At 41.4% G+C, this 19,537-nt stretch overlaps 1 long non-coding RNA gene across 2 annotated transcripts in view; it reads left to right on the top strand.

Moving 5' to 3' along the window:
- Positions 1–4,251: 4,251 nt before the first annotated feature.
- The window catches only part of LOC119245195 (uncharacterized), a 58,694-nt gene continuing 43,408 nt past the window's right edge, over positions 4,252–19,537 (top strand). The window contains exons 1-4 of one of the 2 annotated variants that reach the window (XR_005125199.2): positions 4,252–4,283; positions 5,884–6,033; positions 16,823–16,949; positions 18,476–18,527. This is a non-coding gene — a long non-coding RNA (uncharacterized LOC119245195). Of the gene's footprint in view, positions 4,284–5,883; positions 6,034–16,822; positions 16,950–18,475; positions 18,528–19,537 lie in introns of those variants that run through there. The other variant, XR_005125198.2, reaches the window with a different exon arrangement.

Consider the following 19,537-nt stretch of genomic DNA (forward strand, 5'->3'; position numbering starts at 1 on the left):
GGGCAGCTTCGCAACCACTGCGCCACCGGAGAGGCCCTCAACATATATTCTTATTACTCTTAAAACAAAGAAAGAAACAAAGAGAAAAGCCCAAACTCTGGAAGGAAGCCCACAGAGCCTGTAGCACTTTGCCTGCCACCTGTCCACACACAGCTCTCACACATTCACCTTCATCTTCTGCCCTATAGTCCTGGACTTTCTTGGGGTTTCTCGATGCGCAGTGTTCTTTTCTTCCTCAGGGCCTTTGCACTGCATCTGTCTGTGCAATGCCTTCTCCTTGCTTCCTCTTCTCAGTCTGTTATGTCACTTCTCTGAAGTCTCAGTGTGGATATCAAAAAGAGTCCTGTCTGTTCACTTCACTTGTCGTAAAACCCCCATTATTCTCTTTGCTGCAGTTCCTGATTATTTTTCCTTTTGTCTATATTTCCTACTACACACACACACACACGTACATGCACACACACATGCACACGTGTGCACATACACACATACATTTGCTTACTTATAATGTTTTTCTCTAGACTATTACCCTTAAGAGGATAGTAACTGCATTATCACCGTACCAAGCCCAGTTCCTGGAATATAGTAGTTGTTTCACTTGTAGAAAAGTAAATGAGTGAAGCTGTTTTGGCACTGCTCACCTCATTTTCAGATTCTGCAACTGGATGCATAGTGAATGAATGAGAAAAAATGGCAAGGGCTGAGCTAAGAGAAAAATCTGTGCTTGGCACTTGTCCTTCACGAACAAAGCCACACACGTGACAGTTTTCATCACTGTGACTGACCTGATACTGGAAGGACCTTGAGGAACATTTTGTTCTTTTTTTTTTAATTTCACTCCCAAAAAACTAACTAAAATGTCTAGTTGCTTTCTCTATACAGAAAGTAGTACTAAAGCTACTCCATGATTACAAGATAATCTCAATAAATTTTTGAGACTTTTGGTTTGCTTGTTTTAGCAGGTTGAATAAAATCAAGGTAGAATTGAAGCCTCACATTTAGGACCATCTTCCTACGTAGCACTGGGATTTCCAGGGTCCCTTAGAAATGATGGTTTTGTTTCTCAACATCCCTGTGTGCACGCAGCACTGACTCCTGAGTATAATGCCTCTAAAGTTCCCATTTTTGCTGCATTTCACTTTCCTTCTTTGGGGCTGCAAATCTGCTAGCAACAAGAATATCCAACTGGGTATTAATGTATGCAATGCACATCATGTGTTCCTAACAATGTTAAATAGGAATGAAATTTAACTGCTATTTTGAATGGAGCCCTGAAAAATCCATTTTTTAAAGCTGATGACTGCCTAGATACCTAAAGGTGCACCCAACCTCCACACCTCCACGATGAAAACTCCTACAAATATTAGATCTGCCCTTCAAGGTGCTTCCTTAGCAGGTGAAAGACTAGGGGCAGAGTCTTGGCATTTGACTGTTTCTTTTGTTATTTAAGAATGTTTTGAAATGTAATACAATGAAAAAGAATTAGAAACAACATTTTTTATGAGGGAAGTTAATGACCATTATTGCAAAGTAATAGGGCTACAAAGTCCATGATAATCACCCAACTAGAATTAGTTTAGGAGAGTGGCAGAATATGAAATAAAATAAAAATTAAGAGTCAATAAAACATGGTTTACTTAATAGATGCTTACTTGAATGCTTTATACATATGAAGCCATAATGTTGAATAGAGGAGCTCCAGGCTTATTCAAGTCAATTCTTAGAATGTCTTTGCTACTCCTTGCTATTTCCAGCATTACTGTCTACTTAATCCAGATCCATCACACAGTTTGATGTTTTGGGATCAATTGTTTTCATGGATATGACCTAATAATCAAATAAGGAAGAAGAAACCATAAGTGTCTGCTACTCTGTATTAAACCTTGTGCTGGATGCCTGGCTGGAGTGACAATGACCCAGTGCTACCTCAAGAACACACAGGGAAGGGTGAGCCGAAGGTCCTAGATTTGGTGATAAGAATAGAACTAGGGGGCCTCCCGGGTGGCGCAGCAGTTGAGCGCTGGGCTGCGAAGCTTCCCGCAGCCTCTGCAGCGCCAGTTCCATCCCCGGCCCCCGGCAAGGGTCCCACATGGCACACAGACTTCTCCTGCCATGCCAGCTGCTCCCCTCAGCAGTGTACTTCGTCCATCTGCATGTTCTGCTCCCTGAATTCTCTGGTGAATTCTCTCACCCTCCCACACTTCTGACTGTACCCAGTGCTTGTATAAATAAATAAATAAATAAATAAATAAATCTTAAAATAAATAAATAAATAAATAAATAAAACTGACTTTAAAAAAAAGAATAGAACTAGGACTCACAGAGAAGAGAGAGTTTGGGGGAAAGCTGATGAATTTGGAGTTGGATGGTAAAGACTTACATTTCCAAGGAGCTGTCCAGATGGTGACATCCAATAAAGGAGAAGGAACAAGAGATAGGAGAACAGATAGAAAGCAGAGTGTCCAAGATTCTGGAGCCAGGTTCCAGGCGGACAGTGAACTCTTGCTGGTTGATGAATTTGTTAAGGAAATTTACACAGAAAAGGGGGACATTACTGAGAATAGAAACTCAAAGAGTGCTCATGAATTGGGGTCTACAGGAAGAAATAAAACAATAGAAGAGATAGAATCAAAGCCATAAGAAAAATGTGAGCACCAGGAAAGTCCCCAAGGAAAAAGGGCCAGGAAGATGCATGGGCCCACGTGTGGCAACATGTACATTGGCACATAAGGCAGCCAGGTCAGAAAACTGCTTTGATGTGATAGAATTGCTAAGGACAGTTGTTGATCAGAGTGAGGGAAGCAGAAACCATCTGTCAAGGTTTCAGGAAGGAGGGGATGCAAGGAGTGGAGGTTGCCAGGGGGACTGGTCTAGAGGATGTGGGCGGTGTTTGGTAAGACAGAATGTAGAAGAAAGAGGGACACTGATCATACTGATAAGACAACAAATGATCTTCTGAATAGAGGCTCGCAGAGGAAAGCAACAGGAGAAAAGGAGAGATAAGATGTCATGATGAGATGAAGTGAAGAGGAGAAAATGTGGGTAAAGCTTTCTTTGGGTATCTTCCATCATTTTACAAAACTTGGAGAAGAGGTAACTTGATAAAAACAGAAGTGGGCGGGGGATTTGAAAGGCATGACACATATCTGGAGTAATCACTTCAGACAATGCACAAGAATGTCAAGAAAAAAATGAACACAGTTGAGTACTATGTAGTCTTTTTGAGGCCCAATTACAGTTAGCAGATATTTTTGAGAATCAAAACTGCGTAGTTTTTGTGTCTTCTGCCAGAAATTCTTGGGCAAGAAAAGGTAGCATGTTGAAAAAGCAGCAATTGTAAGTTCTTAGCCAGTCTAATGATTTAAATGGCTGAGTCCAATCCACGTAGATGTGAAAGTGACGGCAAAAGAGGGAGAGAAAGCCAGGAAAATCGGAAGGTTTCAAGAATAGGAGACTTTGCATTGAGACAAACCCTCCACTCCTCCAGAAGGTCATAGTTTATCTCAAAGGCTCCTGATGTGCCCTCCACCCCTTCCTTATCTGCTTGCCTCTTCTTCACAGCTGCAGGCTGCAGCCAGAGTCATTCAAAGGAAGTTCATATTCCTGGTGGGGGTCACCTTGGGGTTGCCTTGACTTGTATCAATGTCTACACTATAGGATATTCCCTAATTAAAGGGTAGGGATTGAATAAGCCATACCCATAATATATGTCAACGTTACTAAGCTACATAATTCACACAGGTGATGAAAAGAACCAAGACTGATAGATGAAAAGAACCAAGAGTGATAGAATCTCACACCAGAGCAACTTACACCAAGTCTCTGATGTTTTGTTCAACTGCTCCAGAGTTTGAGTGGCCCGAGGGGAAAGCTGTGCCCTTGGTATGTCCTGCAAGGCGTTTACAAGCCCCTGTTGCCTACCATTTAATAAAGACATTTCTAATTAATCACAAATACGTGGCTGATCACACAGTGTCATTCCTTCTGTCATTTCTTGGTGCCAGGAAAGGAAGCAGCAGCCCCTGAAAGACTGTTAAGAGCAGTGTCACACTGAGCATTGACTTCAAATCCTTATTACTCAACCTTACCTCCCTGCAGTCTTGGCTCTCCTCTTTCTGTTCTTTCCTTTTCTCTTGACTTGCCAAATTTGGGCTTAGTCAGTGCTGTGGTGTTAGCACTGCAGCTCATTATGAGCTAACTCATGCTGACTCAGAACCAAAGAGCTAGGTCAGCACTGTACTTAGAGCTGAGGACAAAAGCAGGGGCCACAGCACTAGGGCAAGGTAGGCTACCTGGAGTGTCTCCCTTTGTTCAAACTCCTACAGATGGCTGCGGGGAGAGGCATGGGCAATTGGAGAGGTGATGAACTCCCAAAAGGAAAAGACTATTTCAGAAGAGAGGATGAATGCAAGCTTTTCTCTCTGCGTGTGTGCAAGTGTGCTTTAAAACAACTCTGACACTACAATTTTTGTTTAATTGAAATTTTTATTGCTGTGATCATAGATTTACATGCAATTACAAGAAATAATACAGAAAGATCCCATATGCATGTTCCTAGTTTCATCCAATCATAGCCAGGATATTGACATTGATACAATCCCCCATCTAGTTCATATTCCTAGTTTTGTCTGTACTGATGTGTGTGTGTATTTAGTTCTATACTAGTTGATCACATGTATAGATTTGTGTATCCATTACACAGTCAAGATACTGAAAGTTTCATCACTTTTAAAACCACATACTTCTCCTCCTTTCCTTTCCCATACCCATCCTTGTCCCTTGACAACTAATATTGTCCATTTCTAAGATTTTGTCATTTAAAAATTGTTATATAAATGACATAATAGTGTAGGAAACATGTGGAATTGGTTTTCTTCAATCAGCACAATTCTCTTGAGATCAATTCAAATCGTCTATGTCTAGAATTTATTCCTTTTAATTGTCAAGTAGTATTCCATGCTACGGTTGAACCAGTTGGTTTACCATTCACCCATTCAATCTACCTATATTGTCATATTTGAAGTGCGCTTCTTATAGACAGAATATGGAAGGGTTATGTTATTTTTATCTGCTCTATGTTTACATTGGTTATTCAAATTGGGTAAATTATTCCTCGTGTTCAGTGAGCTTATCTGTTTTCCTCATCATTTTACTATTGAACCCATCCAGTGAATTCAAAAAACTTTTTCTGCTATTGTATTTTTCAGCTCTATGATTTCCATTTCACTTTTTTATAATTCTTTGCTGAAATTTTGCAACTGTTTTTATTTGTCTTAATAGAATTTGTTACTAATTTTTGAAGCATTTTCAGAACAGTTGTTTTACAATCATATGTATCAGATAACGCCAACATCTGATTCATCTCAGTGTTAATGTCAGTTGGCTTTTCTCATTCAAGTGAGATTTTTAATAGAATCCCAGAAACTCTGTCTTTTATGTTTGGAGAGTTTAGGTCCTTTTAAAAAACTTATTTTAGTAGGCAATCAATCTATTTGGGTTTAACACTCAGGTTCTGGCTTACTTTTCTGGACTGTGCTTGTAAGTCAGCTGTATTTCAGAGCCTTTGGTCTCTTTGATTTAGCAGTGATGCTGAGACTTCCACTCCTTGCTGTGAGTAGCACATGTTTCTCCAGGTTGGGCTACCAAGTATCTTGGGGGAGCAAATTTGGTGGGCACAGTGGAGTGTCTTGTTTGTATTTCTCCTTAGACTTTAGATCTATGGAAGAGAGACCACACTCAGCAGCAACTGTGTGGCTGTAACAGTGTGTGGAGGACTGGTTGTGCTACTGTTTTCCAATACCTTTGACATTCAGGGAATGCACCTTATCTATATGACTGGCCTGGTTTCAAAGAAATTCAATCTGGAATGTGTGTCCCTTACAGGAGGAAGTTTTGAGAACCAGGAGGATCTTTTCTTCATACCAGTTCCTACGTCAGAGTTGCTGACATTGTTTCAGTCTGTGACTCTTCCATTACTCCGTGCTACAGAGTGGGGATGACAACAGGCCCCGCAGCTCTAGAAGGACATGTGAAGTGAGTGATATAAATGGTCAGGAAGCTTTGAACACGAATTGTGGAGACTTGGAGACTTTGTTTGTCACCCTGACACCACCTAATTATCCTGCAGTGAATTTTGCTTTAGGGAAAACTTGAGTAGAGAGGCACATTTCTTGTTTTTATTATTTTTTTTGGGGGGGGGAGCATACCAGAAATACATAAAATCAGTTATCTTAAAAATTACTTAAACACCTTATTAATTCAACTTTTGCTCCTTAGGTAAACATAACAAATAGGGTTTTACTCTAAGGAAATGGTCATTTATAAATTTGGTTTGGCAGCATCTGTCTATGTGAGAGTACCTGAATGGTCTATGAAGACATTTTCAATATAGTCTGCTATCTAAAGGAGAATAGAGGGGTTGGAGATATTTTCAGAGAAAGCTTTATTTCTGTCTATACCTGATTTGGGCTGGATATGTGCCCCCAAAATTCATATGTTGAACCTTAAAGCCCAACATAGTGGGATTAAGATCTGGGGTCTTTGGGAGGTGACAAGGTCATTAGGTGGATGAACAGGAAGGAACAACTATGCAGAAGGTCAACAAAGAAACAGGACACCTCAGCAATAAGGAACAAGTCATTAGTTTAGTTAAAAGGAGCAAGAAAAGGGGCAAAGACTTGAGGGAACCAAACTCAGGGAAATATAAAGCATAAGGAAATTCTATGAAAACTACATGCCAATAAATTAGATAACCTAGAAGAAATGTACAAATTCCTAGAAAGACCCAAGCTACCAGAAAGAAAAATAAAATGTGAATAAACATTAAAAATAGGGATTGAATTAGTAATTTTAAAAACTCCCCACAAAGATAATGCCAGGATCAGATGACTTTACTGGTAAATTTATCAAGCATGCATAGAAGGATACCTATCCTTCACATGATCTTCCAAGAAATAGAAAAGACCTTTTCCATTTGTTCTGCAAGAACAATTATTATTCTGATCTAAAAGAGACAAAAACATCACAAGAATATCGACACAAAAATTCTCAATAAAATACTAGCAATCTGTGTCCACCAGCATATACACATATAAAAAAGATTATTTACCATGACCAAATAAGGTTTTTCCCAAGAGGTAATGTTGACTTAACATGGACAAAAATCAAGCAATGTAAAACAACACCTTAATAGAATAAAGGACAAAAACACATGTTCATTGACTAAACAAAGACAAAGCATTTGATAAATTCCCATAGCCTTTCTTGAAAAAAAAACAAAAACAAAAACAACAAACACTCAACAAACAAGAAATAGAATGCAAATTCATCTACATAATAGACAACCCTATGACAAGCCCACAGTTAGCATCATATTTAATGGTCAAAGACCGGGTGAAGGACATGAGTAAGACAAGGCTGTTTACTCTCACTATTTCTATTGAGCATTGTGCCAGAGGCTGGGAGTTGGGCAATTAATCAAGAAAGAGAAATAAAATGTATCCAGAGAAGACAGGAAAAAATACAACCAATTCTATTCATAGATGATATAAAAATCTTAAACTGAACTTCATGAAAATAAAAAATACTTTTTTGTTTCAAAGTATACAATCAAGAACATGAAGGTAACTACAGAAGGGAGGAAACATTTGCAAGTCATTTATCTAATAAGGGACGCACTCCAGCATTTATAAAGAACTCTTACAACTCCATGATATTAACATATTGCTACAGTCAACTGGGGACTAGGTGATAATTGAAGAGGTAATTATTTAACACAGACAATAAGGGTAAAAGGTCTGATGTTGGAGGAAAGACTGTTGGAGTTGGAAAAAATCTGAGAAAACTCCATTCAAAGAGGGCAAACAGAGGCAGCTTCACAGAGGACCTGAGGACTAGAGGGCCCCAGATGTGGCTTAATGCTCTGCTGTCTTAATATTCTTGAATAAGGATCCCTGCATTTTCATGTTGCTCCAGGCCTCACTAATGAAGGCCTCTCTTCTGTTGGGAAGAGACATTTGTATGGGTCACTCTCGTGTTGTATGGGTTGATTTGGAAATCATAAAAGCCACCACTCACTGTGCATTCATGAGATCCAGGAAGGATTTTAGATGCTTAAATGTTATCTTTTCCTACCCACACAAGGGAGGACAAAACAAGGCACAGGAAATTTACTTGAAATCGTCCAGTTTGTGGATTTGAAACTTAAGCTTATTTTTTTTTTTTCTGGTCTTACTTGTTAAATTTTTATGTCACTTCTTGAAATTCATGATTCATACTTTGAAATAACTTAAAATTTTTGAGGGAAAGAAAGCAACTCACCTGTGCAAATAGTTTACTCAAGAGTTTCCCTAACATTCTAATTTCTCAATTCACAGCACCTTAAATGTCTTATAATTTTTTTCTCCAGGCTAAAAGGAATATCTAATAGTTTTGTTTATGCATTAATGTGGTTCAGATACCTTAATAAGTACTTATGCCCTAAAAACTCAGTAGCTGGTTACAAAATAATATTGAAAGAAAAAAATTATTTTTATTTTTAAATAACCTTAATTTCTTACGTATGTTTATCTATCTACTGGGTACTAACAGCATCTGAAATCCTGGAATTAATTAATTAGATTGGACATGGCACTTTTCTTCCAAATCTGTCAGAGCAACCACCAAAAACCCAGCTTTGCAAAGATATGAGATCATGGAAGGGAAACAGTGATGAAATATTAAAAGTGACTTCTTGCAAGTTATCAGTTCCTGAGGCATCTGGCAGAGGTTCTTATGTTTCCCTCAAAAATTTAAATCTTCAGGGCCTCCCTAGTGGTGCAAGGGGTTAAGACCCAATCTTGAAGCTATCCACAGCCACTGCAGCATGAATTCGATCCCCGGCGTGGGAGCTACCCACATGGTGCAGCAGACCTCTCCTGACTCACCCACTGGTCCCCTCAGCAGTGTATTTCAGTCAATCTGCCTGTTCTGTCCCCACTCTGTCTCTGGTGAATCCTCTTACCTCCCCCCCCCACAACTCTGGCCTGTACCCCAGTTCTTGTATGCTTAAATAAATAAATCTTTTAAAAAATTTTAAATCTTCAGGTCCTGTGAACTCTTCAAAAATTTAAATCTTCAGGGCCTCCCTAGTGGTGCAAGGGGTTAAGACCCAATCTTGAAGCTATCCACAGCCACTGCAGCATGAATTCGATCCCTGGCGTGGGAGCTACCCACATGGTGCAGCAGACCTCTCCTGACTCACCCACTGGTCCCCTCAGCAGTGTATTTCAGTCAATCTGCCTGTTCTGTCCCCACTCTGTCTCTGGTGAATCCTCTTACCTCCCTCCCCCCACAACTCTGGCCTGTACCCCAGTTCTTGTATGCTTAAATAAATAAATCTTTTAAAAAATTTTAAATCTTCAGGTCCTGTGAACTCTCTGAGGTGCATGCTTTGGGACACCATCTGTTGATGAAAAGCAATTCCTTTGCTGGGGGGGTAGGTGTCGGTTGTCCTTTTTCCTCTACAGGATGATATTGAATGTGCAGAAAATTGGGGCTCCCCTGGTGGCGCAGTGGTTGAGCGCTGGGCTGCGAGGCTGCCTGTAGCCTCTGCAGCACCGCTTCATTGCCCGGCTGCCGGCGAGGGTCCCACAAAAAAAAAAAAAAAAAAAGCAGAAAATTATAGCTAAGAATAAGGCCAAGGAAAAAGTGTAATGAAAGTAGAATTATTGGGGGGGGGGTGGTAGGGAAGAAAGTAGAATAATTAAAAACTATAGACATGTCTTTTTAACTTAGTACAAAAAATAAGCTTATATTTCTATGTATTTGATACCAGAATATAATTACAATCAAGAAAATTTACATTAGCTATCCAATGTTTTATAACCTAAGTAAGTGGAGTCCCAAATGGAGAGAAAGTCTTTGATTTCTAGTGTAAATACTTTTTTGATTTGAAAATTAGACATGTAGTAAGTGTAGTAAACTTGCTCACAAGTGTAGTAAACTTCAAGAATTAGATGACTGAGTAATTGCACTCCTAGGCATCTCCCCCCAAATTAAAAAACACCATTTTGAAAGGAAACTTGCACTCCCATGTTTATTGCAGCACTGTTTACTTTCACTAAATTATAGAAACAACTTAAGTGTCCCAAAACAAACCAGTGGATCAAGAAGATGTGATATTTGTACACAATGGAATACTCAGCCATCAACAGAGATCAACTCATGCCATCTGTGGCAACATGGATGAAGCTGGAAGGGATGATGCTGAGTGAAATAAGTCAGAAGATGAAAGATAAATATGGATGGTGTCACTAAAATATGGGGATATAAAGTAACTAAATTAAGAGTCAGATAAAGACAAGTTGAAAAACTAATCCTGAGAGCTGACTATAGAACTGTAGCACCAAGAGGGAGGGGTGAAGAGTGGGGTAAGAACAAAGAGGGAAGGAAGCACAGTTGACTATGGTGGTGGTCTAGGGTGGTGGGCCCACTGTGGTGGTAATACCGAATGAGGATATCAAATATTATCTCAATTAAAAAAAATTAGAAGTTACTACTTCAACAATTATTAGCAACTGAGGACGGGGGGTCCATATTTTCTTTCTTCTAGAATGCTGATATATGAGCAGCTAAAACTATATCCATCCTCTCACTTAAGTCTAGTTGAATTCAGCAGACAAGAGCGGTAATCCTTTCTAATCCTTCTACTAAAACCAAAAGATAAGACATTGTTGGTTATAATTCTCATCAGTAATGCATCATTGGTGGGCTGTTGTTTGATTTTATCCAGAGGTAGTTAGGTAGGCTTTGTTAGCTTTAATTCTGTGTTACTTCAGGAGGGATGGGAGATGACTTGGATTTTGATGAGGACAGAACGATTACCTGTCTCATCTCCCTGTTCTATTTTCTTCTGAACTTGGGAGTTCTATGTGCTTATTTAAAAACAATATGTCACTACTGCCATCTGTTGGGTGGAATGTGATTCCTGCTCATAACCATAGGGCCTTTAAGTACCCAAATATCAGTCCTTCCTTCTTCTAACTTCACAGTTTGTCTCTTAAAGGAAAGAGTCTGCCTTTAATCTGGAGATATGAGGCACAGCAGTTGGTTCCCAGCCTCAGAACGGAATTTATTTTGGGAATGTCTTTTATTGTGGTGGGTACTTTCTCTTTAGAAGTTCAAATTCTTTCTATTCAAAACACAGGGTGAAGTTTTTAATCTTCTAAGGAAGACTTAGAGAGCCAGGCAGGCCTTTGGGGGAGGAAGGATGTGCTGTGTGATGTATTTTAGGAACAAGCATATTTTTAGTACTGGGAGTATAATCTATGCTGGACTAAAAGGCAGAGGGGTGGAAGTCTTGTTACTAGATTGTGGTACATTTTGAGGTCAGTGATTTTACTTCTCTGGACTTCAGCTTCCTTACCTGTAAGAAGGACTGGACTAGAAGTGAAAACATTACGAGTTCAAGAGTCATGTGGCTCTGTCTTTCTAAGGTGTCACATTCAAAGGATTTCAGTCACAACAACAAATACGAATTAAAGAAGAAATGCCAGTTTACGTCTCTCGAAAAGTTCAGAGAAGAGACAATCTACAAATCCATGGGAAAGCTATTTTACCATGCCCCCTTCCCTCTCCTTCTCCTCAGTTTTTTTTTTTTTTTTTTAAGATTTATTTATTTATTTATACAAGCACTGGGTACAGTCAGAAGCGCGGGAGGGTGAGAGGATTCACCAGAGCCAGAGCGGGGAGCAGAACAGGCAGAATGATGAAACACACTGCTGAGGGGAGCAGCGGGAAGCAGGTGAGGTCTGCATGCCATGTGGGACCCTCACGGGGATTGAACTGGCGCTGCAGAGGTTGTGGGCAGCTTTGTAACCCAGTGCTCAATGGCTGACACCAGGGTGGCCCTCCTCCTCAGTTCTTAACTTTCTACGTCCCAGCTCTGCTTGTCAACCTTCATTACTCCTCACACTTTTCCTCGGATGGGTGGCTATTTTCCTTCTCCTTCCCATCCCCACTCTTGTCCAGACAATTTCTTTGTCCCTCTCTCCTCACCTAGCCCCTCAGACACTGTATTTCTCTTACCATTTCTGATTTTGCATTACAAAGTCCCAAGAACCAGACTTGCAGATGATGAGAAAATATATTATTTAGCAAATGAATAAAATAAAGATTCCAGGAGAACTTCCAGCCCAGGTGCAATGAACACTCCAATGCAGGCATAATTAACAAATTTGCTTTACAGCTCCTTCCCTTTAAAAGTTCATGGCCAGAGCCTCAGCACTCCTATCTAAGCAAAGTTGCATTTCAGAAGGGTCAGGTAGCCAAAGCTGGTTTGTCTCTCCAAGGCCATTCTGGTAGTCTGCCTCTTTCCCCCTTAGCCTGTCCTCCCCACAACTTGTCTGGGGACTTTGCAGCAAATGGTTGTACCTGATGAAAAATGATGCTATCAATGCAACAAATATGAAGACAGTTATGTATAAAAGGAACACTGTGTCTTTAAACTGGTGCTCAGATCTTGGGGGGAGGGGAGACGGCTACCCAGGTCTGGGACCTCATGCATGAGTAATAAACCTTTTCCTGACCTCACCATTCCTGAAGTACTGCTTGTTCTTCCTCTGCCTGGGTAAAAGGCCAGAATTTCTTATTTATTTATTTATTAATTTTTTAAAAATATTTATTTATTTTTTATTTATACAAGAGCAGGGGTACAGGCCAGATGCTCGGGATGGTGAGCGGATTCACCAGAGACAGAGCAGGGAGCAGAACAGGCAGATTGACTGAAATACACTGCGCCATGTGGGTTGCTCCGAGGCCTGGGGGGATCGAACCAGCACTGCAGAGGCTGTAGACAGCTTCACAGCGCTATGTTCAACTGCCTGCGCCACCAGGGAGGCCCAAAAGGCCAGAATTTCTACAACACAGAAAGTCTCTTCTCCAAGTTGAGGGACAGAAGAGACTGAACTAGGTGGAACACACTTCATACCGGTCTGGGAGCTGGCGGTGGGGAGCACACGATATCACCAAGCATCTTCTCGGCACCAAAAATTTGAAACCCATACACAATGACTACTGTGCCTAGACTCGAAATAACCATTAAAGAACACATGATGGAATTTGTTCCCCTTGAGTTGGATATTAGGAGGCAGGAGATATCGAAGTTAAAGGCTATTTATTCCTTAATAAAGAAAGAAAGAATGTGGTCATTATTAAACTCGGTTCTAATTCATTTTCTTGGCATTTGATGTCACAAAATGGATTTCATTTGCTTCCTTCTTCCTTCATTCAATTGGTCATGATATTTTGATACTGAAAGGCTGATTCCTGGCCAGGAACCAAAAATGATACTGGGTGAAACTGAGGGGTGCCCATGGACCCTAAACTGTTAAAGGGAAAAAAAAAAAACCTTGTTGCCCTTTCTGAGGGTCCTGGTCATCTGCGTGGGTGATAGCGCGGTATCTGAACTCCAGTGTGCCCAAAGAATTTTAAATGGTGAGAGATTCAAAGGCAGAAGTTGAAAAGGAGGAAATTAGTAGGAGAGAGACTCCTGATCAGACTCCAAAAATTACTCATCCTTTCATGGGCAAATGCCCAGCCTAAGAGGCCAGGTCCAGCTGGGCATGGTTGAAGCCCAAAAGCAAGGCACCGCCTGGCAGGAAAGTTGGGCAGAGCCCAGCGGGCCAGGAAAGAAGAGTCAAATGTTCAAACGTACCTGACAAGCTGAGTCCACCGGAAGGTCAACGTAACAGCTGCCATTATCTCTGAAGAGAATGCTTGTCAAAGCAGCCTGCCTGCCTCCCTCCTTCCCTTTTCCCAGTTTATGCATGTCAGGAGTTGCAGCCACAGGGACAGGGGGCGGGAATATGGCGTCCCTCGCCCAGGCCTCAGCCCTTGCTCCTCACTACTCTGCCTGGATGCAGTGACCACTCTTACAGTTTGTTTGCACCAAATTGGGGGAGGGAGCATTTAGGAGGAATTCCTTTCTGGTTTCTTCTGTGAGGATGAAGTCTCTGCTTGGCTAGAATAGGAGCTTGGGGATGGGGCTGTGCTTCTCCCAGTGAGATTTCTCCAGAACAGCAATTATGAGGTGGTTCTCAAAGCCGAGTCAGGGTAGAGAGCGCTCTTGACCCATGCTGATTCTGTAATATGAAGCTTGGATATCGAAAGTGCTAACTTCCGACAGAGTGGCTAGGTTTCATTTACAACTCAGTCCAATCACAGATACTCATAATGATTTTATTAGGAGAAATCCACATTACAGTAATATAAGCATTCAATTCAACTGGCAGTAAAAGGGGTTATGAACCCCTGAGCTGAGGTTTGGGAGACACGCATGAGAACTGCATCACATTCAGGGTTAGGAACTTTCCTTGTAGCATCAGCTCACCCAGGAGGGCAGTGCTGCTTCCCTGACTAGAGCTTCCTGTGGCAGAAGCAAAATCTTGAGACAGCTTTGGAGATCATATTGGTAGGGAACCCTGAGTGTCTCAGATTGACTTATTTCAGCTCCTATACTTTTATTGCCTTCAGAGGTATGTTACCAGGGTCACCTGTCAGTTTAGCATAGCTAGGTGTTTATGTATCGTTGCCTCAAGTATCTCTTTATCAATGACAAGTGATTGCTTTTTTAATAATTTTTTTTAAAGATTTAAGTATACAAAATTGGGGTACAGATCAGAGGTGCAGGGGGTGAGAGGATTCACCAGAGACAGAGTGGGGGAACAGAGCACGTGGGTTGACTGAAATACACTGCTGAAGGGAGCAGTGGGCAAGACAGGAGAGGTCTGCTGCCCCATGTGGGTCAGCTCCCTGGCCAGGGATTGAACTTGTGCTGCAGTGACTGTGGATAGCTTCACAGTGCTGTGCTTAACCCCTTGTGCCACCAGGGAGGCCCTGACAAGTGATCACTTTTTAATTAATAACTTAAGTCACCTCAATTCAATTGCCCCCACTTCTTGACCAGTCATAATTTCTGATATATCAATATGTATAACAGCTTCTCATCTTCTCTCTGCCCTCCCTGCGGTCCAGATGTGCAGTGCAGCCTGTGCTCAAACTCCCATGGAAATGAAAAATAGCTTTTCCTACTAAATAGCAAAAATCCAAGTGAGTTAATTTGAAGATCTAGTTGCCTTTATTAAACAAATCATGAATCACCAATATTCTATCTAGCAAGTAAAAAGGTGCTGCAAAAAGCTGTTCAAAATAGAAGGTTTTATAGTCAGAAAGAAACTGGGATAAATGTCATCCACAAAAGAACAGAAGGATTACTTCAGGCGAAGCCACCTCCCTGAGGGGAAGGAGGTTTTCTTATCATGCAGGTTATCTCATGAGTGCTGAGCAGGTAACCCCAGGCTGAGTGGTTTAAAATTCCACTTTTAGGAGAGGTTGACGCTACAATTGGGTATTAAGTCTTAGTAGGGGTTGACACTAACAGCTCCATCTTGCACCTGTTGGGAGCTTATGTGATTTGTCTTTTACCAGTTCTGTTAGTGTGTTCAGAGGACGAAGGAGTGGGGATGGAGTGGCCAGCAGAGTGACCAGCTGAGGCACACTCTGAGGAACCTGTTTGTCATAAATGGAGAGTAACTGCCAGTTCTGCACTGGCTGCTGATGATTCATTTCCTCTGTAAGAAGGGAATTGGAGTTGGAATTTGAAAGAGTCATTTCTATATCTAGCGGTGAAGGGACTCTGAGTGATCGGCGTGTACTGTGTGTATTATCATCCTGGATAATATCTCTGACATCACTGTACTGAGAAAGATGTAAAATGGAGCTGTCCTATTAACAAAGAAACAAGCTGTCTGCTTTAATAATGCAGTTCTACAATAGCCAGTCTCCTTAGGTCTAGCGTACACCTGTATATATATTTGTATTTATCTCACTATATACGTATGGATGTCTGTAAACATATATGTGTATATATTTTTATATATTTTTTGGACATTCATGCTTTAAGAGACATAATAGAGCAACGAGCAATGCCACGTTCCCAGCCGCCAGAGCTAGCACAATTTTCCAATACTGCTGGGTTTGGAGATTGAATGCTTTAATTATGATCTTTCCAGCTTTGTATGAGGAAGGCGATGAACATTTATTTAACAGGTTGACAATGGATAAAATGAGACTGCCGAGCATGGAGTCCATGCACTCAGAATCGTTTCCTTGCTGTGGGACTACAGCATTCTTGTCACTAAAGATCTCTGGTCGGAGAGCCATCACCATGGCAGATACTTACCTGATCCTTCCCCTGGGGTGAGGAGCTCCAGTTCCTGACTCTCTGCCCAGGCAGCAGGATGGGGTGGGGGGTGGAAGTTGTCTTTTTTGTATCTAGTAACTTCTGTACTGGAGGAGCAACTGTTGAGGACTGGTACATGGAGGTGATCATGTCTCTTAGCAAATGTACTTTGAGTGAACAAAGACGCTTTTGCACAGGAGTGTAAGGTACCGGCACAGGCCCCAGAGCCCGTGCTGTTCTCAAGTGCTGCCCCTGTCTACAAAGATGTGTGGCTTGTAGGAAGAGATGAAGACCTCATGATGCCTTTGGCAAGTGAGACTGGGTGGCCCTGATTCCTGGGCACTGTGGGGGTGCAGAGTCACCACCTCACCTGTACACTCTTATCAGGCATCATGGCAGGAGATGAGGGGCAGTCTGAAGTGTTCAGTTATTCCAATGCCTTTAAAACAGTAATGTGGGATGGAACATTCTATACTATATGATAATGTATATGAAGGGTGATAGGTCTTACACACATTAAATGGTAACTTTGACTTGACATCTATGGGATCCTCTTTTGTAGATTTTTAAAAAAATGCAATTTTTTTTCTTTTAAAACTGCAGGTACAGTGACTGAGTTTGTCAAAAGTCCACATTTCCCTACTTTGACAAGATCTGGTGACTACTTGTAAGAACTTGGAGTTTCAGTTGTCGCCAATGAGTCATCAGCAGCAAACAGAGGCTGAGACGTGTGAGTAGAGCTGTGAGGCTTACCACCTTTATTCCACAATGCACTCATGGGACAGGGATCCCCACCTTTATTTTCAGAAAGGAAACTGATACTCAAGAAAGACTTACACAACAAAATAAAACTTGGATTCAAGTGTCCTAACCCTAAAGCCTTGACTTGTAATGGGGAGAGCTGCTTCTTCTCGGGGACTCTAGCAAGCAGCTTGTGGTATAGGGGATTTCCCTGCATGGTAAGTAAAAGTTCCTTCCTTATGGCACGAAATCAGTAAGGGCCTCTATATTCACTAGGCTCATATAAACCTGGTCCCTGCCCTGATTAAATTCATAGACTTGTTAGTCTAAAGGTGGAACTATAGTATTGGCATAAAATAACAACTATTTATTAATTACTGTTATTTCAAAAACAATTTTGCTTTAATATACTATCATAATAATCTTTTGTGTATCCATAAATTATTTATTTCCCAGTTTCCTGAGAGATAACAACTTAAACAAATACTTTATTCCTTTTCCATCTATCCACCCATCCATCTACCCATCCATCCATCCACTGATCCAAAAAAATATTTGTTGATTTGACTTCATGTCAGGTATGTTATTAAAGATTGAAGGTCACACAAGGATATTTAAAAACAGGCATGACTTTTTCCTCCAAGGTGCTAAGACTTTTGCAAGGGCTAGGGAAGAGGATCCACTCAAAGAGAATTATCATTATGACCTAAGAGTTTCTAAAACATTGAGTTCTTTTCTTGGGGAGTCATAGAAGTCTTTTTTAAAAAATTATTTATTATTTTTACATCATTGTTCATTTTTGTATACGTTTGATTTCCCTTGTCAGGTGTGATCCCTGTAACATTACCACCACCAAGACACCTGTGAACCATCACCATGGTTTCTTGATAAATAGGCAGAACTTTGAAAGGGCAGATGGACTAGTAGAGTGAGCATTCCAGATAAACAAGTGGGCAGACAGAAGCAGCTCCAACTTAATGGCAGTTGGGAATGTTAGTGGAGGGGTGGAGCTGAGGCCATGTGGAAGATGCAAGCTAGGACAGGGTCATGGAGGGCATGAGTTCAAGGGCAGGTGGCTTAAGCTGAATTTGGTAGACAGTGGGATTCATGGAAGCTTCTATTTATGTATCTACTTATCTGCCTACCATCCAAAATCTATCAGTCCTTCTATCTATTAGCATTGAGGAATGATTGACACAGAACATTATATTAGTTTTGAGGTATGTCACAATGATTCGCTATCTTCATACAGTGTGATGATCACCACAATGTGTGGTGAACATCCATCATCTCACATAGCTGACAAGTTTTTCATGTGATGAGAACTTTTAAGATTTGTCTCTCAGCAACTTTCAAGCATGCCACACAGTATGATTATCTGTAGTCATTTTATGTTACACCCCCGTGTGTGAAAACTTTTAGAGTAGTGGAAATCCATGATCCAGGTTTAGTAGGGGAAATGTGCTTCTTAGAGGCAGGCAGATCCTGACGAGAATTCCCGCTCATTCTTTTTAGTGGGATCCACTCAGCCGGTTCTTCTCTGGGCTTCACTGCCTGCATCTGTCACTTGCAGGACATGATGTCAGCCTGGCGGTCTTGTTTGGCGGATCCGGGGCAACCACGTGTGCAGAGCATCCACTGGGGGCCTGACCTAGAGGGTACTCTATCAAGGTGGCATTCTGATGGGGTTCTGAGAATGGCAGAGGTGGGCAGCCTGGCTAATATAACTACAGTGGCCCTCCAGAGGTCTGAATCTGGGAGTAATAGTAGGCATGGATTCAAGGCAACAAGGGACAAGAAATTGTGGCTGGAACCTGAAACCAGATGGGAGGTGTGGTAGTAGAGTAAGGTAAGCTGTGGCTAAGAAGGATGCTGGGGCTGCCTTCCCAGTGGCACCCGGCTCAGGGATAACAGGGGCTGTGGGACTGCAAGCCTAGAACAGTCCCTCCATGAGCCAACCTTTATTTTTCAAGTCACAGTAAATTTCAGAAATCCCTATTTTCACAGAAGCTCCTGATGCCGGTTGCCAGATTTACATTTTGAGGGAACAGGGGATTTTTGGTTTTCCTCAGGGTTCGAACCACACAGCACTGCTTGGCTTCCTCTCATGCAGGCAGGTTGGCCAAGAAAACCCTCCTTTGTTTGGCTCTGAATGGAAGGCATGCTGCTGCGGGCCTCTTGACATTTACTTTATCCTGGAGCTGAGCTTCATCTTGGCGCACAGCAGTGGAGGGGGCGGAGTTGGGAAGTGTCCTCAGCAGACATGTTTTCCACATTCGGACATTGTTAGACCTTCAGCTCCAGACTCTTCTATCCCTGATGTTATTGTTTACCACCTTGCTAGAAAAACGGAATAGGAAACAGAATTAATTCACAATTACTGAAGTATGATGAGATGAAATGCCTGTAAGCATGTCCCCTAGGGAAACCGTGTGAAAGTCTATCACAAGGGAAGGCAATTAAAATTTGAAACTAGGCTAATGAATCTGATACAGGGAAATTGTTTTAATTATCAGTGCATTGTCTTAACTACATCGTGTGATGTTCCAGAATCAGGTATGAGCCTCAATTCTAGGG

Source organism: Talpa occidentalis, unplaced genomic scaffold (assembly GCF_014898055.3).
Source record: "Talpa occidentalis isolate TD23 unplaced genomic scaffold, MPIMG_talOcc4v2.1 talOcc4.14, whole genome shotgun sequence".
Classification (NCBI taxonomy): Eukaryota; Metazoa; Chordata; class Mammalia; order Eulipotyphla; family Talpidae; genus Talpa; species Talpa occidentalis.